This window comes from Vombatus ursinus, unplaced genomic scaffold (assembly GCF_900497805.2).
Source record: "Vombatus ursinus unplaced genomic scaffold, bare-nosed wombat genome assembly UNPS02014812.1, whole genome shotgun sequence".
In the NCBI taxonomy this organism is placed as follows: domain Eukaryota; kingdom Metazoa; phylum Chordata; class Mammalia; order Diprotodontia; family Vombatidae; genus Vombatus; species Vombatus ursinus.
In genome coordinates, this window is record NW_020954590.1 from 95,768,334 (window position 1) to 95,792,507 (window position 24,174).

The following is a 24,174-nucleotide window of genomic DNA, read 5'->3' on the forward strand; positions in this document are numbered from 1 at the left end:
CCTTGTTTTGATGAAATGACTTTACTCTTTACTAAGGCTAACTTCTCTACTTGTTAAAGTGATCTCACGCCATCTTGTCTTCTCCAAAGACTGCCTCCACTCTCATCTCCATTATTTCACTTATTTTCATTCTCTCTGTTTACTGACTCATTTCCTACTGGTACAAACATGCCTATGTCTCCTCTATTTTGAAAAAAACTCACTTAATCCTTCCATCTATAACTATCATCTTTTATCTCCTCTGCTTTTTGCAGTTAAACTCCTCAAAAAGGCCTTCTTCAATAGCTGCCTCCACTTTCTTTCCTCTCATTCTTTTTAACCCCTTACAATCCCACTTATCATTCCTCTGAAAATGCTTTCTCCAGAGTTACTAATGGTCTCTTAGTTGCCAAATCCAAATGCTTTTTCTTTATCCTCATTCTCCTTGACCTCTTGGCAGTCTTTGACATTGTTGATCACTTTCTCTTCTTTGATGCTCTTCTCCCTAGGTTTTCAGGATACCACTCTCTCCTATGTTTTCTTTCTACCTATCTGACTGTTCCTTCTCTGTCTCCTTTGCTGGATCCCCCTCCAGATCATGGCCTCTAAACATAAGTGTCCCACAGGGTTCTACCCTGGGCTCTCTTCTTTTCTCCCTCTATACTTTTCCACCTGGTGATCTCATCAACTCCCATGGATTTAATTACTATCTCTATGCTGATAATTCTCAAAACTATCTTTCCTGCCCAATACTCAATAAACTCCAGTTTATTGCCTCCAGGAGCAAATACAAAGTAACATTCGGCATTCAAAACCCTTCATAACCTAGACCCCTCCTACCTTTCCAGTCTTCTTATACCTTAATCCCCAACACATACTCTTTGATCCAGTGACATTGGTTTCCTAGCCATTCCATGAACAAGATACTCCATCTCTCAGCCCCTGGCATTTTCTCTGGCCATCCTCCATTCCTGAAATACCTTCTCTCCTCAGTTCCAACTACTGAGATCCCAGCCTTCCTTTAAGTCCCAACTAAAATCCCACCTTCTTCAGGAAGTCTTCCCTAACCCCTCTTAATTCCTCTTTTGTTTCCTATTTATCCTGTATATAGCTTGTTTTGTATATATTTGTTTGCATGTTGTCTCTCCAATTAGATTATAAGCTCCTTGAAGGCAAGGACTATCTTTTTGCCTCTTTTTGTATCTCCAGCACTTAACACAGTGCCTGGCACATTCTAGGCACTCAAATGCTTATTGATTGATCAAGGAACAAGGGAAAGTATCTTTCTCTAGCTTTAGTTGCAATGAGAAACCTTTGTACCAATACACAGTAAACACTGCATTTAGGTGATTTGGGAGATGCTAACCTTTTGGCAGCCCAGTTCCAGAAGCATTAGTGTGCTCCCTCTTATGCATATGTAAGCGATATTACATGACTGCTCCCTCTGCCACTTGTCATAGTTTCAGCTACTGAGTCAGAATATCCCTCAATTCATCACCTACTGCCTCCCTGGAAGTGAACTCAGAAGTTAAGAAGTTCTATGGAAAAACATTTGTTTATTCTGTTCCACCACAGAGAAATGTCCAAGATAAATGATCTATATAGAGATGCCCTATATAATAAATGATCTATATAGAGATAACCACATTAAATTTAAGGAAGAGTCAACCACAGACTGATGTCAATATAAAAATATTGTAGCTAAAAAGAGCAACATAGGATAAAGGGGCCTTTCAAGCAAAACCTAAAATATAGCAGCAAATAAAAATGTTTTAGTATCTACCTCCTAACCTGTAGAAAAGTGAATATTATTCTCATTTTTTTCATCACCTGCCCCAAAAAACTGGTACCTGTCAGAGGCCAGTTGTTTTTTTCACATCTGTTTAATAATACTAAAAATTTCATCAATACACTACACAGTTTGAAAAAAAGCTACTATTTCTCATGGGAAAACAAATATAGTAGGAGTAGTAACTACTAGGGTCCCTCCCAGAGAGGCTATGCTAATTTTTCCTAAGGCCCTGCAGGGTGAGCTTTTCCTAAGGACCAACTCCAATTAGGCCAGGCTAGGTTTTCCTCAACTTCCTTGAGAATTAATTGGTTTATGGGGCCAAGAGTTGATTACCCACACAGCTCTTTGGCAACCTAAATACAAACCAAAGAACACAAAGAGTTAGGAGCTTCTTCAAGCTTGAAATCATTCCAACATGGACAACACTGGGGCACGGATGCTACACTCAACTGAATTAATGTTGTATCATTGCGGAATATATTTTCCATGCCATGGTTAGGTAAACCTTCTTTTCTTAACTGCTAAATGGTCTACGAGTTTCTCATTCAATTCCAGTCTTGAGCTTGAACTACCAGATTAGCCCAGGTCAGGTTTGGCCAGTGACATTTGACATTAGTTAAGAGGATTAGATTAGAATGACTTGGTGAAAGTTGAAGAAGATGAATTTAGAGGAAGAAGGGAAATTCCAGGTGGGCAAAGACCCTGATGCAGAAGCCCCACACCCTGTGGTCAAGTTGTTTCTGTTGGTCATTCTGGCCATATACTAAGAGGAGGCCCCCAGTGATACAAAGATATGAAATACCAAACTGTCTATGAGTATTCAGCAATTAGAAAATGAATGTGAATGTACTCTATATATAAGAACTGGATTGTAAAGATGATGAATGTTGTAAATTGTTCTCTGAAACTTTTGTATTTGGGGGTGATAATGATCTCCAAATCCACCAGTTGTGGTTAGCTTAGACCCTCCATATTTTGGGACTGCTAGAGGAGAGGGGTACAATGGTTCAGTACTCTGGCCACATTGCAGTGAAAAAGTAGAGATATAAATGGCAGTGCTGGAGCCTAGAACAGGAAGGTAGCACTCTGGTGCTGGGATAGGAGGATAGCTTTCTGGCCTGGAAGAGGAGAATGTTTCCCCTACTTCCCCCCTACCTCAAAAAGGGGACAGTGCTTAGCCCTGGGTGGCAGTAAGGTATTCCTGAGTACAGTATTCAGGTTTGAGAACAGAAGTGCAGTTGCAGCATTAGTGGACCCTAGCTAGCATGGGGATCATTGCTACACAAGCAAAGAAGTGTGCAGCAGTTTAGGTGCTAAGCACAGCAGGCAGTGGTGTGAGCCACAGCAGATAACAGAATGGGCCCTAGTGGCAGTGGAGAAGGTAGTGTCTTGACCATTCTTGGCAGTGATGAGAGCCCCAGCAGGGTGAGGATTGGTATAAGTAGCAGCAGGCAGTCCCAAAGTAACTCTGCTGTAACCTGGAACTTGATTTCTAGAGAAAGGAGGAAAGTGAAATTGTCTATCTACCCTTTGTAGAAGAAAGTAAGCAGTCCTTAACAGAGGCCCCGAAGGGGGACAATCCTCTATAAAAAGGTATTACTTCCATAGGATTCCCAGGGAGGTAGAGGTCCTATCCGATGGACTGGGGAACACTGAGTTGGTGGTGCTACAGGCCCATATTTGCTATTGACCTTGAAATCTGAACAGGCTTCATGCAAGAGAGTAAGGATCTCTCAGCTACCTTTCTTCAGATGACTCTAACCTGTGATGTGGAATGGTGATGTTCCTTGTAGTGTCATCATACGAACTATGGCCTGAGATGTTTCTGATCCTCATTACTGCATTACATCAGGAGAGCCACTGTGAACTGCAAAGACTGGGCATCATCGACCACATGACCAGATTATTAAGATATGGGATTCAGTTCTTCTGAAGGTGGGAGGTGAAGTCTAGGATTTCAGTTCTTCATTCTCCTCTATATTAGGTCTCCCCTTCAAGTTCACTGTTTCTTTGTTTGTTTTGGTTATCTTTTTGTTTTTGTTTTCCTCCTCCAGTGCTGCCTATAAAAGGCTTTCCATATCTCCAGGGTGGAATTGTCCCATAATGGTATTAAGGCTTTTTCAATGACAGAAGATCCTCTAGTACAGAGGTGTCAAACTTGCAATCTGCAAAACTCCTGAGTGTGACCCAAATCAGATTAAAATGTAATTGGAAAATGTTTGACAAAAAAAATCCAAAACAATATCACATCAATAATGCTAATTTGTGGCTTTCTAAGTCAATATGTGTCCTGTGGGAATCTGTTTCTATTTAAGTTTGAAACCATTTGGATCTTGCCACCAAGGGGTGAGGTATGGTAGGATCAATATTTACTGAAATATCTCTGCCATGTAAGATAGGCTAGTTTTTCCCAAGGCCCTACTCCATGTGGGTTAAGATAGTTTTTCTTTAAATGAAACTATCCTTGAGACTTAATTAGTCTAGCAGGTTAATGCTCAAAGCATTGAAATAACTTCTTGATGGCCTAAATACTGAAGCCAACACAGGAAAAATCAGGAGCTTCTCCTCAGGCATGACTAGCACAACAGCATGGTGAGCACAGACCCAGGGAAACTGTACAGATGAATCAATGTTATATCTTTGCTGAATATATCTTCTATGCTATGGTTAAGTAAACCTCCTTTTGTTAACTGTTAGATGGTATACAAGTATCTCATTTCATTTAATTTCATTCTAATCATAAATTTGAACCTCTAAGAGAACTAGAAAGAATCAGGTCTGGCCTATAGTAGTATATCAATTAATATTAAAATTTCTAAATGTGGAACTTGATGAAGTAGCACATCTAAAATGTGGTACACAGAAAAGAGAGTAGAGCAATAAAGTTTGAATGCTAGTTTACTCCTACTGTCTACAACTCACCATGCTTGATGTAGATATTTTGCAGTAATAAATGTAAACTAATCTCTGGGAGGCGTGGGAAGGAGGTAAATCTGGGCTCTCTAATGAGGAACATCCTGAATGATAATTCAACCCAAATTGTGCAACTTCCCACACAATGTGGATTAGAGCATTTCAAAGCTACATTAACCCAAGTAAGTATACAAAACCTTTCATAAGTCTTTGGCTATAAACAAATAGAAGTCTAAATTATTTCTTTTCCAAGGGCAGAAAATGTTTTCCTAGCAAATCAAAACAAACTCTTACCCAGAATCCTTTTGCACATTACCACAGCTTACCAAGTGGATTTTTTTAAACTTAACATTACAACAATTTAAGTGCTCTGTGGTGATGAGAAGCTATAAGCAAAGCAATAAACGTAGCTTTCAAAAAAGCAACTTTCTTCTGTTTCATTTGTAAAAAGAAAAACTGACGTCACATTTGAACATTTAGAAATCAAAATGAATTGAGTGACAGACATTTCCTCTTCTTCACTGGTGTCTTTTCAACTCCCTACTTTATCCTTTTTTTTTTTTCTTCCTTCAAGGAGAGCATCTGCATAGATACATGGAAATACTTTTGTCCCCCAAAGATTTTATAACAGTTTTGTGAGTAAAGTCCCACAGGTCCCAGAACAGATGTTTTTACGCACTTCATGTTAGTATCACTTGTTTTCTGTGTAGTTATAGCAATGCCAGAAGCACGATGCCAACAGGACGCACTCCACTGCTATTTGTTTGTCTTGGCTGTTATTTCCTTTATAAGTATGTGTGTGTCTCATCTGTGTGGAGGTGAGTGTTTCCAGTCATTTCTGTAATTTCTAACTTTCCTCCTGTCACTTAACAATTAGTAAATACTGCTGAAACCTGTGAATATTCTTCCTGCTTCCTTCTACAGGGATTAAATGTTTTGTAATGACAATTCAGCAGCATTAGGTCATTCTCAGAGAGACAACAGCAGTCTTGATTACCAAAAAGTGAATCTTAACTCATGTAGCTTATGATTCAAAGTTTTCAGTGTAGCCTTTGACCACCATGACCATCAGATATTTTTCCTTTTTTATATGTTAGTGTTTCCTATTAAACTCCAAAATGTTGCCCAAAAGATGCATTAACTTCCCATTAATCATAATGTCAATGTCAAAATTTGGCCCCAGACTTTCCAAAGTGCTAATGTTGTATGTGTTTGTGGTTTTAATTTTTTTATTGTTATCTTTTGTTTTTGTATCACCTTCATTTCCAAATATATAACTCTCCTCTCCCCTGCCCTCCCCAGACAACTACTCCTTGTAACAAAGGACAAAAAAGATAGAAAAAAATTCAGTTTAGCAAAACTAATCAATATGTTAACCAAGTCTGACTATATATAATATTCCACACCCATAGTCCTTTACCTCTACAAAGAGGGGAGGGAGGTACATTTTCTCATCTCTTCTTCAGGACCAACCTTGGTTATTAAAATTCAATCAATAAATCAAAGAGCATTTATTGAGTGCCTACTATGTGCCAGACATTGGCTAGGTACAGAAGATACAAAGACAAAAATGAAACAATCACTGCTCTTAAGTTGCTAATATTCTTTTGGGGGATTTGTTTTGTTTTGTTTTTCTTCTAAAATGTTTAAGTTGGATAACCAAAGGTAGGAAAAATTGTTTGATTTATTTCAGAGGACATACAAGTACTCTCTCTCTCTCCACACACACACACACACACACACACACACACACACACACACAAACATATGTAACTATATTATGTCTTGGGTTAATGAAATCAGTCTTATTATTCACTCTTTTAAGAAGAAAATAATGACTGATTTCTAATTAAAATGGCTACATTTTCAAGTAAGAATCAAGGAGGATTATTTTAACACCTATCTAGTCTCTATATTATTAGAAATCAGACTGTCTAGAAAAATTAGATAGCTCGTTATAGAGTTTGTAGACTTGATTCTCAAAGTATGCTTATTACTATTTATCCAAATTATTAATTTTCATATTTCTAAATTTCTCTAATTCATTTTTGTAAGATTATTTGCTATGTTGAACCTGACTGTGATAAATAATGCTATTAGCTCCAGTTGAATTATTTCTTAATTATTTTAATATACCCACATTAAGTCAATTATATTCTGTGCAAAATAATACTATGATTAAAATTAAGGAAGGCTATATTTCAATAGAGTTGTTATCTTATCAGTCTGAGTACTCAGAGGCACATAGGATCCCAGAGCTGGAATAGATCTCATAGGCCATATAGTCCAACCCTTTTATTTTACAGATGAAGAAATTGAGGCCCAAGAGGATTAAACTACTTGTCTAAAGTCACACACATCAGAGCTGGGGGATTTGAACTCAGGCCCTTTGACTCTAGGCCAGGGATCTTTCCACTGTACTTTGCTTTCTCTGCCTTCTTATCCACATCTTTCTGTATGTACTCCATTGAAGATTGTACTACAACGTGCTGGAGGCTTTCTTCTGATTTTCCAAAAAAAGGAAGAGAGGCTAATATGTCATTAAAGTAAAGCTCTTAGAGACTTGAAGTTTTTAGACATGGTTCAGGTTTTCCATGTATAACAGAATTCTATTAGCTTAGTTAATTGGTATTTGTGCCCATCCAAAATGGAATACTGATTGCACAGAGATGTGTATTTGCTATTCAGAGGCAACGGTGATGGTTACTATTTGAGAGAGAAAGAGAGAGAGAGGGAGGGAGGGAGGGAGGCAGGAAGGGAGGGGAGATAGAGAGAGATAGATATATAGATAGATAGAGAGAGATAGATATATAGAGAGATTGAGAATACGTTGCTACTTATCTAAGCGTAGAATTCAGAGTATAGAATTCTAAGCACAGAACCAAATTGGGCACATAAGCTAAGGAAATCCACAAACATTTCTAACTCTATCAGTCCTTTCATGCCAGGTAATTTATGCAGACACTAGCTTTGAAAGCAACAAAGAGTTGAATGTTAAGTAAGGATAATCAGTGTTTGAAGGATTTTTCTTACACATTAAGAACATTTATCCACAGTTCCGTCTTCTTCCAAATGTTTCTCTTTTCTTTTACTTCATCATAAATTTCAACTGAAACCACTCTCTTCCGTTACCAATGATCTCTTAATTGTCAAATCAAATGGCTTCTTCTCAGTCTTTATCCTTCTGGACTTCTCTGCTGCTTCTGTTACCACAGTTCATCCTCATCTCCTTGATTCTCTTTTCTCTCCATGTTTGTTTATTTTTGTTTTTGTTTGTTTGTTTCTTTTTTTTTTTACACTGCTCTCTCCTGGTTCTCCTCCTTCCTATCCAACCACTGTTTCTCAGCCTCCTTTGCTAATTTTTTTGGGTCTGGGTCACACCCACTAACTGTGGGTGTTCTTCAGATCTACTCTGGGTCCTTGTCTTTTCTCCTATACTATTTGACTTGGTGACATCAGCAACTCCCATGGATTCAATCACATCTCTACGCTGATGATTCTCAAATCTTCTTATCCAGCTCTAACCTCTCTGCTGACATCCAGTTTTGTAGTTCCAGCTGTCAATTGGACATCTAGAACTGGATTTCCTATAGACATCTTAAACTCAATATGTCCAAAACAGAACTCCTTACCTTTTCCCTCAAACCACCCCTTCTTCATAACTTTCCTATCTCTGATGGGAATACCACCAACCTCCCAGTCACTCAGGCTTGCAACCAAGGTGTCATCTTTTACCTTTCACTCTCTCTCATCCCCATATACAATCGGTTGCTAAGTGCTGGTGATTCTACCTTTGCAACATCTCTCATATTTGTTCATTTTTTGACTCTGATAGTGCCAGTACCCTGGTGAAGGCCCTTATCACCTCATGTCTGGACTTTTGTAAATAGCTTGCTGGCTGGTCTCTCTGCTACAAATCTCTCCCCACTCCTGTTTATCTTCCATTCAACTCTCAAAGTGATCTTTCTAAAGTATAGGGCCGACCATGTCACCTCTCTACTCAAAAAACTTTAGTGACTTCCTATCACTTCCATGAGCATATATAAAATTCTCTGGTTTGCAAAGCCACTCATGATCTACTCCTTCATCCACCTTTCCAGGCTTCTTACACCTCACACCTTTTGCAGTTCTGAGATGCTGGCCTCTTTGCTGTTCCTCACATAAGACCAGACATTTTCACTGTCTGTTCCCCATCCTAGAATGCTCTCCTTCCTCATCCACGCCTCTTGGCTGCCCTGGCTTACCTTCAAGTACCATCTAAAAATTCATTCTCTACAAGAAACTTTTTGTGATTCCTCTTAGTACTAGTGACTTCCTTCTCTTTATTGTCTCCAATTAATCTCTTAAATACCTTATTTATACAGAGTTGTTTGCCTGTGGTCTCCCCCATTAGACTGAGAGCTCCTGGAGATAGTAGGTACTTAATAAATGTTTATTGAGTGAATAATTGACCCTTCAGTTGCTCCTGAATAAATTCTGAACCCCTTGGTCTGGATTTCTAGGTCATTCACAAAGATACCCTTACAATTTTTAAAAAATGTTTTATTGATGCTTTCTTTTATATTATAATCATTTCCTTATAATACCTCTCACTGAAACATCCTCACTTAGAGTATTTCAAGATCAGGGACCATGTGGCATACTTCTTCATATCTTCCATTATTCCTAACAAAGTCTACATTTTGTTAATACTGATTTTTTCTAGTTATTTTTGGTAATTCCAAATCCTCATTCAAAAGAACACACAATTAAGTGATGTTAAAAAATCCAACACATAAATTATCTGATCCTTTACCTACACAGACTAATAATAATAAATGAAAAGTATTTTTTTTTTCAAAAAGCTGGGACAATTTACATTTTGTCCTGTGCAGTTTCCATTTATGATTTCTTAAAATATAGCTCTGAAAAAAACAGGTTTTAAAAAAGCCTATTATGTTTCAAATGGAGCTACTTAACAAGTCTTTAAACACAAATCACTCAGGCTTTCATTATGGTCAATAATAGCCCAAGCCTTTGTGGCTCATGGTTTCAGTTTTGATGGATTAGAATGAGTGTAAACAGCAATTGTTTCCTGTTCAGGCCAGAAACTTTGGGGGTTTCCCCTCCCAGACTGATATTTTTGTGATGGCAAATTAGGCCATCTTTTGCCTCCATTATATTATAAGACCTATATCTTAGTCATTGAATGGGCAAACAAACTAAGACCTGGGAAAAACCTTAATTTAGAAAGGCCAAGGTTACCCATTGTATCCCAGGCCATCACCAGTCACCTTGACTTTTGTCTTACCACTGGATTTTGATGACACTGGAGGAAAGAGTGAGGCTGATGACTTTGCGTAGCTCTACTTCTCTTAAGTCCAATTCAAGCACAAGTCAAAACATCAACTTTGTGATACTGTTGGTTCTCTTCGAGAATGAAGGACGAGCAACTCCAACACAGACTACCACCCAGTTTGCTTCTGGAATCCTTTGTTCTTTGCCCTCTCTTTTTTGTCACTATCTATATATTCTCCCTTAACTCTAGGGTCTTCCTTCTGTTGATTATTTCCCACTTATCTTGTATATATAGCTTTCTGGTAAATAGTTGTTGTTTGCATATTGTCTCCTTCATTAGACCATGAGCTCCTTGAGAGCAGGGATTGTATTTTGTCATTTTTTGTATCCCAAGCCTAGAGCCTGGCAAATAGTAGGTACTATAAATGTTTACTGACTGACTGACATACCTACATCATTTTCCATAAATTTAATTCTACATCTCATTCAAGGGTAATCTGTATCCTCTAACCTGAACAACCTCAGGTTGTAATCAAATGGCCATTGCTATTTTTGGTTCCTCTATTTTTTTTTCTTCCATAATTTGCCAATATCCTACTCTAATGACTCATTGTGGTGTTGAAGTGATCCTAAGTTCCTGAAGGCTAAGCCAGTAGATTGAAAATTCCGGAAGTTTCTGCCATGATGAGAACATTTTTTAAAAAGAACCTGGCAAAAGAATGTGCTTTCTGGACCCAGATCAGTATAGCAAAGCATGGGCAAGTGCATCACCAGAAAGTTGGCTGCTGGTGACGAATATTTTCGATGTGTCAATCAATGAAAAAGATAAAAATGCAAAATGGCCCTTGGTTCTTTAATTTCTCATCTCTCCCACTTCTGCAGACAGTGGAGAACAAATAGAAAAGGGGACATAGACCTTTAAGTATTATACAGTTCATAGGCTGTCACCCACTCAAAGGCAACAAAAACCAAAATATCATGGGAAGATATCCTATCTCTCATCTCTGTGCTTTTGTATTGACTATTCTCTAAGCCTGGAATACCCTCTGCCTCCTCCTTTCTGCCTTTTAGAATCCCTAGCTTCCTTTAAAATTGAGCTTGAGTGCCATCTCATATAAGAAGCCTTCCCCAATCCTTCCAGTTGCTAGTGCCCCACCTTCTGAAATTACTTTGTATATATTATTAATGTGCATTTCTGTGTACATTTTGTTTCCCTCACTAGAATGCAAGTTTCACGAGGAAGGACCTATTTCATCTTTCTCAATATCTCTAGCATCTAGCACAGTGACTGACACACAGAAAACACTTATTAAAACCTTGTTTAACGAATGAGACAACTGATCATCTTATCTTGCAATATTCAAAATGAAAATAAGTGAACAACACCATTATGATAACTTCAATTTTGTTCCAAAACGTTGTACAAGATTAAGAAGTATAAAAATTCTATGAAGAATCTGGCAAAATCCTCTAGTCTTAAGTCAATATATATATATGTGAAGAGGGGCACATGGAAACAGGATGAAAACTGTATGGGAAAATGTGGTTTGGCACAAACGCCTATAGATTACTCACAGGCCTTACACCTGTACTTTATGAATATCGTACATATAACAAGGACTGGAAGACATTAGATGTGATGGAACTGAACATGAAACTGACTATTAAGACAGAAGACAACTTGTAATTCACATAGCAGTCATTTCAAAATCTGCCTACTTGCAGTCAGATCATGGATTGATTAGAGCAAAAGTTAAAGTAGAAACCAATTTTGAAGGATGGAGATAAGAAAATAATGGATGCAATAACAGTAGATCCTATTCAATCTTCTTAAACAAGCTTTTGACATTAAAAGATAGGGAAATGATAAAAACCAAAGTAATTAATTTTATCTCCATTTTATAAAAAGATAAATTTCTTAAATAACAAGTAAAACGGCTGCTACAACAAGGAGGACATAATCACCTAGAATCCCCCTTGGTCAAACAACATTTGATCTCCTGCCCAAGCAAAAAGAGAGATGCCTATCATGGAACCTGAATTTTAATTAATGTATCCTTAATTTTAAAAATACACATAAAACAGGTATCAGGGAAATATACAATATCTTTCTATAAATGACTCCAAATTTATTAAAGCATGGAAGTATAAACACTTATACTTGATAAAAGAACTTTCCACATGTGAAACTGTTCCATAAGGGAATTCTCAAATATTCTGAACTTATTTTATATAAATTTTAAGTTCAGTTGAAACTATATTAAAATTAGACTTTTTATTTCAATTATCTAGAAAGCCTAAGTTTTAAAATCTGACATAGTCACAAATTTAACTTTAAAGTTCAAGACCTAAATTATGACTTCTTTTGTACTTCACTCAGTTAAATCTCAGGAGAAAAGCACACAGAAATAATGTCATATTTCAGTTTGGAAATTTTTAGGGATTATAAATAATTTTTCACCAGTTGAGAAACTATTCCACTTTTAGTCTCTGTGGTACATCTCCCCAGAGACCTCCTTTGGTACAGAAGTATATTGATTGCAACTAGACTATCATAAGCATATACCTTTTACTTTCATGCAAATGAGTATGGGAAGAATGGTTCTTTTACCTTTAGGACACATCTATGGTTTTCTCCAAAGTTGTGCCAAAAAATGGCTCTTTCTCAACCAGATTGTCCCATACCAATTGAGATACAAAGCAAAGTTCTTTCTAATTGTTTGGCAGCACGTGGAGATACTGGGCCATAAGAATTTATATGAGCAGTGATGAAACCCTACTGCATTTTAAGACACAGGAATAAATGATAATCCATGATGCATAATGAATATAAAACAAAGTAGAAAAGTCCATTTTTATGCCTAAAAGCATAATGCCTTAAAATAAATTATTTTAGAAAAACTATCCCTCCTCTGAACTAAGTAGCTGGCATTGATATGGCATTTATGTTGATGTGCAAATCTTAAAGTTTACAAAGCATTTTGTAAGCATTATCTCATTAGAACTTCACAACAACCTTGTGAAAGAGGTACTATCCCCATTTTACAGATGATAAAACTGAGAAGTTACGTGGTTTACCCATAGTCATGCAGGCAATAAGAAGCAGCATTCAGATCCAGGCTTTCCTGACTCCAAATGCAGCAATCTATTCACTTTGCTTCTACTCCTACCTAACTAGCACTTTGCTCCTCTCTTATTATTATCCTCATTTTACAGAAATCAAGGCTAGAAATATAGATATGAGAATCATCAGCATTAAACCCACATAAGCAGATGAGATCACTCAGAAAGAATTTATTGAGAAGAGAGAAGAGAGCCTATGCTAGGGATGTCAGAGTCCACTAACAGAGGAACGTTATGGATAATGACCTAGTAAAGGAGACTAAGAAAGATTGTCAGTAGGAGAAGCAAGAAAAATTGTGTCATGAAAACCCAGAGAAGAGAGATTATTCAGGAGGAGACTGTGGCTAATAGTGTCAAGTGCTGCAGAGAGGTCAAGAAGGATGAGGAGTGAGAAAAGATAATCAGATTTTGCAATTAAGAGACTATTAGGGACTTTGAAATTGGCAGTTTTGGTTGAGTGACGACATAGGAAGCCAGACCATAGAATATTTAGAAGACAGGTAGTTAAGACAATTAGCATAGGTAGTTTTTTCAAGGAGTTTGGCTGAGAAAGAGAGAGCTTGAAGGGGATTGTAGTTTAATGAGAATTTGTTAAGGAGACTTGGGCATGTTTAAATGCAGTTAGGAGGAAACCAGAAAGAGAAAGCTTGAATATCAGAGACAGAGATGATACGATAATAAGGGTGATCTTGGGGAAGACAGGAAGGTATACAATGAAATATGGACAGAGGTTGCCCTTGGCAAACAAAAGAGCTACCTGTTGAGACTGGAGTAAAGGGGGAGAGATAAGATGATAATGTCCAAGTATTATGAGACAAAGAAAAGGGTAAAAGAAGAAACTCAAGAAGACAGGCCCCTATTTTCTCGATAAAGTATGAGGCAAGGTCTTCAGTTGTGATAGTGGGGGCAGGGGATGGTGAGGGTGGGGGCAAGCAAGATGAGAAGGTAAAGAACAACAGTTTTGGAGAGTATGATTTAGAATCAATTAGGGAGGAGCAGCAAGGATACAGTATCATTGTGGACATTCCTGTCTTTGGAAGTTCAAAACCTCAAACAGTCCAGAATAATTTTCACTAACTGCTAGTAGCAATAGGTAGTAAAGAGAAATAAATATGAAAGTATTTATGTAGTGCTTTAAAGTCTGTAAAGTACTTTACACATGCTATCTCATGTGATCCTCACAACAACTCTGTAAGGAAGTGCCCTTATTATTCCCATTTTATACATGAGGAAACTGAGGCTGAGAGAGGTCAAGTGATTCACCCAGGGTCACATAGCTAGTAATCTGTCTGAAGGCAGGATTTGAACTTGTCTTCCTGATATGAAGTTCAGTGTGCTATCCATTGTGTCACCTATCCACCTTCATATAGAGGTCCTATAGGAGTGACCCAGGGTTCTTGAAGGCTCTACTACCAATGTAGTAGATCCTACCAAGATTGAACGGCTTTGAATATTGGCCCAGGGACAGGCTCAACCTCTAATTCTGCAGAGAACCACTTTTTTCTTCTACTTTTTCTTCTTTTTTTTTTTCTTTCAAGAAAGACTCCCAAAATACAGGCCTTTATGTTTCCTTTTTTTTAAAAAAATTTATTTCAAGGACTAGCCTTACTGATTATAAGTCAACATCTGCTTCCCTTTTTTCTCTCAAAGGAATTTCCAGGTGGACACAGGGTCAAAAGGATTGATTAGTTATTAACTGTCAGGAGGATGGGCAGCAGACTTCCTTCTTGGAGTATGCCAGGTATATTTTTAAGTAGACTAAGATATGATATTTTGTATCAGACGAGTAGGTTTTCACATCGGGTCTTACACTGATGAAATAACAGGTCTAGACGAGAAAAAAGCAACTAGATGAGGTTTCTTGTAGCAAAGTTCTAGGCAGCACACTTTGCATATGCTTTGTCCATCCTTTTAAAAATATGTGCACTTATGCTAGGGACCTTTCTGGCACAACACTGATTTCCTGGACCTAGAGAAAAATAAAGCAATTCTTAAGTCCTTCATTGCTCTCCTAGCCATGCTTCTGATTTTCTGCACTTCATCACCTTCCTTTCATTTCCTTTTTATGTGTTGTCTTCGCTCATTTGAAAGTAAGTGCATTGAGGGGCAGGGACTGTCTTTCTTTTTGCTTGTATTTGTATCACCAATGCCTAGCACGATGCCTGGCACACAGTAAGCACATAATCAATGCTTACTGACTTGAATAGGTATAATGTCCATGACATTAGATAATCATCTTAAAATCTGGCACAAACTTCATGTCTACCTCTTTGAAATAAAAAATCTGATTCAGCTCTACACAATCATCCACTTAGAAAGAACTGTTTGCTATCAGTGCATCAATACAGACTCATCTGATGTGCTTTTGTCCTGTCTACCTTGTCCACATTCGGGTGCCCGCCAAGTATGGGCTAGAATAGAGGTCAGAACAGAAGATGTATAAATCCTTGGCATGTCTAGTTCTGCCACCCAGTGACGGACAGAGCAGGGCAGAGGGGAAGGAACAAGGAACTTTTATGGATAGGTTTCTTTAGGGAAAGGTACTCAAGGACTGAGGTTTCATATCTCTTCCCTAGTATCAGTCCTACAACATCAAACAACTCTTGCTTGGGTTTATGGTGGACCCTGAAACACAACTTCTTCCTAAGCCATGTGCAGAGAGTGAATGAATCCCACCAGGGTATGGCCTAAGAAAAATGTGAAGTGTTAGTCTTCAGTACTTCCTTTTCTCTTGCCCTTTCTGGCTGTCTATGTATGTGGTTGATAGTTTCAGAATTTGCTTGATTCTTTCCCAAGTTAGGGAGTGGCAGATTGCTGTAATTATATGCATGTTTACATACCCTAGCCTGGAGGTTATATGTAACTGTGCCAGACAGGCTTTAGGGGGATCTTACCTGGGGTATATCAAAGGTGGCATGGGAAAAAAAAAACAGTGTTCACATCCAAGTAAGCATAAGTTTTTCCCACCAAGGATTAGTTCCATTGAAAAGGAGAATGCTGAAAAAGTGTGAGGAAAGAGTCATTGAAAGGTTGTTTGCTATTTAAAGCCAACCAAGAAATAGTTGAAGCATGCTAAAGTAAAGTCCTGGAGTTCATGTACAAATCCCTCATCAACCTACCATATTCCAGGCCTCTATCAGAAATTGCCTCCTTTAATGCCATTCTTCTCAGATGTATGACAGAGGCAGGGTGTGGCCAAGGTTGTCTCTCCTCACCTCTGACCCTATCCCATTAGCACATTATCAAAGGATAATTCATGAGATTACCTACAGATACATTGTAAGTCAGAGAACACAGGACCTAGAGCAGATAGGGGTATGTTTGTTGTTCAGTCCTTTTCAGCTGTTTTCAGTCATGTCTGACTCTTCATGACTTAATTTGGGGTTTTATTGGCAAAGATACAGGAGTGGTTTGTTATTTCCTTCTCCAGCTCATTTTACAAATTAAGAAACTGAGGTAAATAAGGTTAAGTGACTTGCCTGGGATCATACAGCTATTAAAGCATTTGAGGCCAGATTTGAGTTTAGGAAGATAAGTCTTCCTAACTCCAGGCCTTATACTCTATCTACTGCACCACTTAGCTGGCCAAGATAGAAGTAAAAGACAGGTAAAAATTTCTATTGGAAAGAAAGAATAGAGAGAGAAAAGAAAGTCTGACAGGAAAACAACAAAGGCGAATAAGAATGTCAGACCAGAAAGGGCAATCCTTAGATTGGGAGAGTTGTCTATTGGTGGGATAGTGCATAGCCGAGAACAAAGGTTAACCCTAATCTTCACCTTAATTCTAATTTATTTTTTAAAGTTTTCTGTCAGAGGTAAGAGCATAGATTAAAATGTCATTTCAATTTTAGCTGCAGTAGACCAATAGAAGGTTTGGTTTTTGTTTTGTTTTGTTTTGTTTTTTTGCGAAGTTTATAAATCAAAGGGAAAAAAGGAGTAAGGTAGAATATTAGGCTAAGCATACGATTTCTTCAACAAAAGATCTTGCTTCAATGAAAGCTGAGTAGCCACCCCCTGATCTACAGGAAGGAAGCTCCCCAAATGACTTCTAAGTACTGTCTGCTTCTTCCTACACTGAAACTAACAGGTGGTTTTTGAACCCCAGGAAGTACAGCCAGTGACAGAAAGCTTCACGCTGGAGCCAGGGTTTCTATCTAGTTTCTTTGTGAGGAAGGAAGGATTGGAAACTGAGGCACTTCTCAAGAAGACATTTGAAGAAACTGAATCTAAGGTCCCTGAAAGATTCTCCAATCTCCCCTGAAGCCAGTTATAGAAAGAGTTTTACAGAAATTTCCCCTTAAAATCGTGAGTGAGGGGAGTGGCTAAGGATTTGCCAAAGACAAACTATTTCTGTGATGTCTAAGGATGGCCCTGCTGGTGTCCTAAATGCTCCTCAAATGGGCACAGCTGACCTAAAAGGGAGAGAGGGAGTGAAACATATACTAGGTATACCAAAAGTCTTAGTGCAGTTTCTATTATTAAAAAGGCTTAAAATTGCGCTAAGACTTTTGGGACATCTTGAATAATATCTCAGTTTTGTCACTTGTTAGTGGCAAAGTCACTTAATTTCTATAAGCCTCAGTTGCCTCATCTGTAAAATTAAGGAGTTTGAGTGAATGGTTCTAAACCCATGAATTCAATGGATCTGTCATCTAATCATTGCGGGTAAATCCTCCACAGGTGCAGACTACAAAAGAAAACATAATTACAAAACCCAGAAATACTTATATTGTTTCATTAATATAGTCTTATAAACAATTAGAAATTTAGTATAAAATATCTCTTGTCTGAAGGAGTTGGGTGAAGTAATTACTAATAAAGCTACTTAAATTACCTCAATATTCCTATAAATCGAGCAAGAATATACCTTATCTGAGAAATGAGGAAACTGAAGCACAAAAAAGTTCAATGTTTTATTCAAGGTTCTCAGGTCAAGCCTAGAGGACTCTTAATTTCTCAGGTGACTGCACACCTCGGTTATGTGACTGGGCGTCAAAGGGCAACGACTGGAAAAAAAAATGCAAGTTTCATAATTTTTTGTCCAGGCCATCTTCCCATACTAGATAAGCTGGTCTCTACAATAAAAACAACTTGAATGGTTAAATTGTATCCAAATAAATCTTTTTCTTAAAGCCCATGTTACTCATTAATGATGTTTTCAGGGAAATTATTTCAAAGAACTTGGCTATAGCTGGTCTTGTGCTAGGAATGAACTCAATTATCAAATTCAAGTTTCTAACATACGACCTAAACCAATAATGCAAAGAAAAACATATGCATGTCCTCTCAAGATAATTATTCTTTGATTTTAATTACTCATCCACTTGCATGTAATTCTGAAAACTTGTATTTGCATAACTCATCATCTCAAGGAACCAGTTCAGTTTTCCCTCTTGCTTCCAATCTTGGATTTGTTTATTTGAACCTAATAATATGTGTGTCCCCCATCCCCTCCCCCTCCAAGGTAATTTGATGGTGAATTTCACTAGAAAACACATACGTAAATGTATTCTGTCTTTCCTCCAAACTTACTGGATGCTTCTAATATTATGTATCAAGATACAACAGGGTGTGGTGGCACAGTAAACTATATCACCACCCCTTGGGCATATTGTGAGGCATGAAGGTGACGGCATTTTCAGTTACCAATTTACCTCTTTTTTCTCTAGATGTTTTTGTATTACACATTCAAATGCCAATACACAATGATATGAAAACCACAATCACAAGATGAAACTGAACACAGAAAAATATTGTTATTTGTGTGTAAGCTTTATATCTTATCCATGGAAAATTTAAGTGGTGCATATCTGATAAGCATTTTCTCTTTTCCCTAATTTTCCTCCTTGAACAAGAACTCTGAACAGTGCCTACATGATTGTGTGCCTGCTCACTTTTGGTGAATTCTCTTTGCTCATCCCATTTGAAGTTAAAGCCATCAGCTCCTTTAATGGGTATGTCTATAAAGACCTGCCCTAAAATATGCTTTTCCACTGCACTTAATGTCTTTCCAATTAAATCCAGATGTGAAAAGCTGAAGGAACAGTTCTCAGGACTGAAAAAGATGACATAAATCTTGCAGCTGACAGAGATCCCACTGAGCTCAGTTGGGGAAACTCACAGAGGACTTGTTTTGGGCCAGAAAAGCTGCTGGGTATAAAGACAGATGTGTACACTTTGATTCAAAAAAATATTTTTAAAAAGAAACCCCCCCCCACAATAAAGCACCTACAAATATGACAAGACGCATTAAATAACCCAGAGAATAGCTGGTTAGTTTAACCCCTCCTCTCTCTACCCCTTCCCACATCTAAATCAAAGGCATTGATTGAAATGGTTTATTAGGAAGGGGGGAAAAAAGACAAATGCAGCCATACTTTCTGTTTCTTGCTAATTTCACTTATCAGATAGGAAAAGGGATGACCGGAATGACCATTGCTATGAAGCAAGGACAATTTGTGCAGCTACACATTTTACTCTTTGGGAAATCCATCAGGTATTGTGCACTTTTTGGAAAGTTCGTTTTTTAAAATCCTTGCTCTTCTCCAGATGCTAGGAAGTGCAGGTTCAACCCAAACCAGGTCTATTTCAAAGGGACAGAAAATACCCAGCACAACTACAGTGACAGGAAACTGATGGCATGGAGTCTAAGTATTCAAGGATTAGTTTTCTCTTGCCTTCCCAGCCTTTTTTTTAAACACTTGGAAAATAAATATCTAAAGATCAACATGAGACAGCATAGTATAGTAGAAGAAGCTGTGGGCTAGAGTCAGAAGACAGTTCTGTTTAACAAACATCTATTAAGTATCTGCTTTACTCAAAGCACTAGGTCATGTGATAGGGGAAGCAAAAACTGGAGAGAAGACACTAGTCCCTGCCCTCATAAAGCTTATGGTGGGGGATAAGACACAAACACAGATGACTAGAATACATAGAAATGCAAAAATTACAAGTGCCCCTTTTGGAAAAAAATCTATCTCTACTTGATTTTGTATATACGTAAAGTCCATCTTGGGTTTATTATCTGAATTTTATTGGCTTCTTAAGGGCAAGAAATATTTTTTGCATTTCCTGGGCACATGTGCCAAACCTCTGTTACATCTCCCCAGTCATGCTCTATGCATTAGCCATTGAGTTACTGTGCTTTTAGGTGCTTCTCAAATATTTGTTCAATTGAACTGAATTGAATGTTTACTATTTCCAAGACCACTAAAGGAAGGAACTTTCTTCCATGGGGACATTTTTCAACCCAAAGATACAGCTCAGTTTCTCAAATCTTTGCTTCGAGTCTCAGAATTTAAACTTATTTTCCTGAGTTATATCATTTAGAATTAGTTCTAACATGTCCAGGCACACAAATCAAGGAGACAAGTTTCCTACTCTGCCACTGATCAGCAAGCTATTTGACCTTTTGGTACCTCAGCATCCTCATCAATAAAACCAAGAGGTTGGATTAGCTAGTCTTTATGATCCTGTCCAGCTCTAACATTCTATGATATGATTGAAACTTCCAAACAGCAGAAAATCATGGCAAGGCTGGCAGAACATGCAAAAAGATAGTCGGTTGTTGGGAAAAGAGCCCATGTGATTAGAGGTAGAGACTATCCATTACTATGACTGGGGGGCAGCTGCAGCATAAAGACTATTTCCAACTGTATTAGGATATTTCATTTTCCTAGGGTTTGAAGTTCTTATGAGAGCATGCATATTTCCAAAGGATTTTTTTAAAGGGGGAGTGCAGAAGGGAGAGAAGGTTTTATCCACATTTTCCTTTTTTTCATCCATTTTTGCCCATGTCATGCTGGACTATTCTGCAAGAGAAGATATAGTTCCTTCTAAAGCTCCAGGCAATTAATTTGAGGGGACTTAGTCAAGTGATGTTTTTGCTCCTGAAAGCATTTGACAGCTTCCCCAGCCAAGACTGGCTCAGTGCTCAATTCAGATAGATACCTACTTAGAGGTTTTGCTCCAACACTGATCTCAAGGCCAGCCCTAATTATATACCGTCTTTTATTTACATTTTTATGACCCTTCTCATTTTCTCCCTGGAATAACATCTTTAAAATGGCTCCTTGCCTTCACATGGGGAAGAACAATGTTGTCTTCCTCTTTCTGCTTCCTGCTTGCTAAGCTTCTCTTTTTGCACTGGTTGTCTTAAAATATTAGAAAGTGAGGCTCTGGATCATGGAACCGCACACATAACTTTGACCACTTGTGTTTTCCATGCACAGATAAAAGCCAAAACATCTTTTTTTTCATTTATTTTTTACTTCTCTGTAGTACTGTCTTTCTGGGAGAATTCTAGGTATTGTAAGATGCCTTCAGAAATGGACAACAATTTAAAAGAAAGAAATTGAAGCAAATTATAGCATATCTGTTACATGCTAATTTACGGCACCTCGTGGAGAAAGCTCAAGGTTCTTAAGAAGCAGAAGGAAGTCTGTGGATTGATGGTTTGTGGCAAGAAAAGATTTAGAGCCAATAAAATGTAACTAAGATTTTAGTTAGGAAATGAACTAAGGGGCTCATTTGTTCCAGGTTACTGAGTTTTTAACTTAGATCTGTTTTGAAAATCGATTGCCTTTTGTACTAGTGGTTAGCACTGATCCTAGCTCTGTCTTTATGGGAAAATTTAAAGGAGAAAGATAACATCTCAAGGACATTGGTACCAGGTAACATAGTATTAATTGTGTAATTTTTGTATCCCACCTTTAAAAAAATGTTTCACAGCAGAAGTTTGAGGAAAATGAAGCGAATCTTTGGTGTTAAAAGTATCAGCAACTATCACTCCTGAAAAAGAGTAGATATACCAGCACCCACAAAATCTGACATATTAATAAGCTTGTTGTAGCCATAATAAATTCTAGTTATAGTCATTGGAAGCTAGAATGACAAATCTATGGTGTGAAACCATCAAATTAATGCAAAAGTATGAATATTCATTTCTCTGGCCAATACAATGGATATTTATTTAGGTTCTGAGATCTGAATAGAAAGAGTTAATAGAAGGAACATGTTGCAAAAATCTAATCTTGTAAGAACTAGTATGTGGGCTAGTAATAATCTTGATGCTTTAAGATCCAAGCAGCTAAATCAGCTTGAAAAGTGTTCTCTCTTTATTAAAAAAAAATTCAATGAGAGGCTTTTATTTGGATTCCATGAAATTTTAATGGGGGAGGGGGACAATTTTTCATCTTGAGCCTAAGAAATATAAGCTCTGATTCGATAATTCAGATAACACCTCTTATTAAGATACATCACGCTGCCAATTTTCTTTAATTTTAATGGATCCAGCTCCTGAGTAGGTACATATTTCTATTTCTGTTTGGAAATGAAGTTTTCCAGCTACATGTAAGTTGTTTGTTCAGAGACATCAGCAACCAGGTACCAGCTTTCCCTGGGAATTCTAATTCTTTGAATTGAGGAATTTCTCCAGCTGGCACTCAGTCCCAGTGATCAGGGCTACTTATCTCCAATTACTCAGCCTGCATAATGGTAGCCCTCTGCCTTTTCATAGATGCAATTTCTAGCTAGAGAGCAAACAGACACTGTGAAGTAGTGGAAAGGGCACTGATTTGGAGTCAGAAGACCTGGATTTGAATTCCAGGTCTGTCATTTACTTGCTATGTGCCTATGTATAAGTACCTTAAATTCTCTGATTCTCAGTTTCCTCATGTAAAAAATGAAGGAAGGCAGGAAACAAGCATTTATTAAATCCTTAAAAATGTGCCAGGCATTGCGCTAAGCACTGGGTATCCAAATACAAGCAAAGAGAAAGGCAGTTCATGTTCCCAAAGAGCTTACATTCTAATGAGGGAAGACAATATATAAAAGGGAGCTGAGAAGTGGGCAGGGGTAAGGGGAGGAATGAAGGTAACCCATGTGAGGACATGATTTTGAAGGCTGGAAAGTCAAGAGCAGAGCCAGGAGGCGAGTGAAGGTTGGCCAGCCCGAGCCCTTCCATAAAATAGAGACTCCAGGAAGAACTCAGCAATGTGAGAAGGGGGCTGGCCTAAGGGAAGGATACTCTAGCGTGAGAAGGCCACAGGGGTGGCTGGATGTGCCAGGATGAGGAGGCTAAAATGAGGATAATAATGCCTCTGCTATCAACCTCAAAGGGTTGTGGCTGGGATCAAATAAGCAAGGTATGTAAAATGCTTTGTAAGCTGTAAGTCCATATAAAAGTTATAGCTATCAGCCATCAGACATATGGACAATCAAATAATATGAGGTCTTGTTAGTGGCTTCTAAATAATCATTTACTTCTAAATAACCATTTAATTAAAAAAAACTATTAGGTCTACTACTTTAAATTTACTCTTAGCTAATTAATAGACAACATACTAGTAAAATGTGGATGATATTTTGACCATTAGGTCACTCTAATGTCACACTGTGAGGCAGAGGTGGCACTGGGTTCTTACAGGCTTTATTAGCAGAGGATAAGCTCTGGCAGGTCCTACACTAAACTGGGAAGGCTTTGCACACAGGTAGTCCTGGCAGAGGGAGCCATTTGTTGTCTGAGGACTAGCCTAGCTAAGTTTAGAGAGGCTCACCTTCAGAGGATTGGTCACCAAGTGCAGGATTTTTCACCTCTAACAACTTACAAAGCCAGTCTACCATGGTGTAATCTGCCTAAAGTGATTTGCCTCAAGCACATCTGACTATCATTCCCCTATCACTAAACTCTACTGAATCCCTAATAACAATAAGATCAAATACATATTCTTGTGTATGACACTTAAAGCCCTTCACAGTCTGGCTTCCACCTACCTTTCCAGAACTCTACAGCCCAGTCAAACACATATCTCCTGCCTCCATTCCTTTCCATGGACTGTTCCCCTTGACTGGAATGGACTTTTCCTCACTTAAACCTTTCAGAAATTCCACACAAAGGCTTTCCTGACCTCCCAGCTGCTAGAACCTCCCAAACCAACTACCTCGTAATAGATATATTTGTATGTATGTTTATGTATATGTATATGTGTATGTACATGTATGCGTATATATATACATATATACATGTATGTGTGTATTATATATATATATATGTACACACACACACTCCCTCATAGCAACAGGATCAAATA

At 37.9% G+C, this 24,174-nt stretch overlaps 1 protein-coding gene across 3 annotated transcripts in view; it reads right to left on the minus strand.

Annotated features, from left to right (window-relative positions):
* LOC114054266 (double-stranded RNA-binding protein Staufen homolog 2-like) overlaps positions 1 to 24,174 on the minus strand; it is a 405,344-nt gene that overhangs the window by 17,319 nt on the left and 363,851 nt on the right. The window lies entirely within an intron of this gene.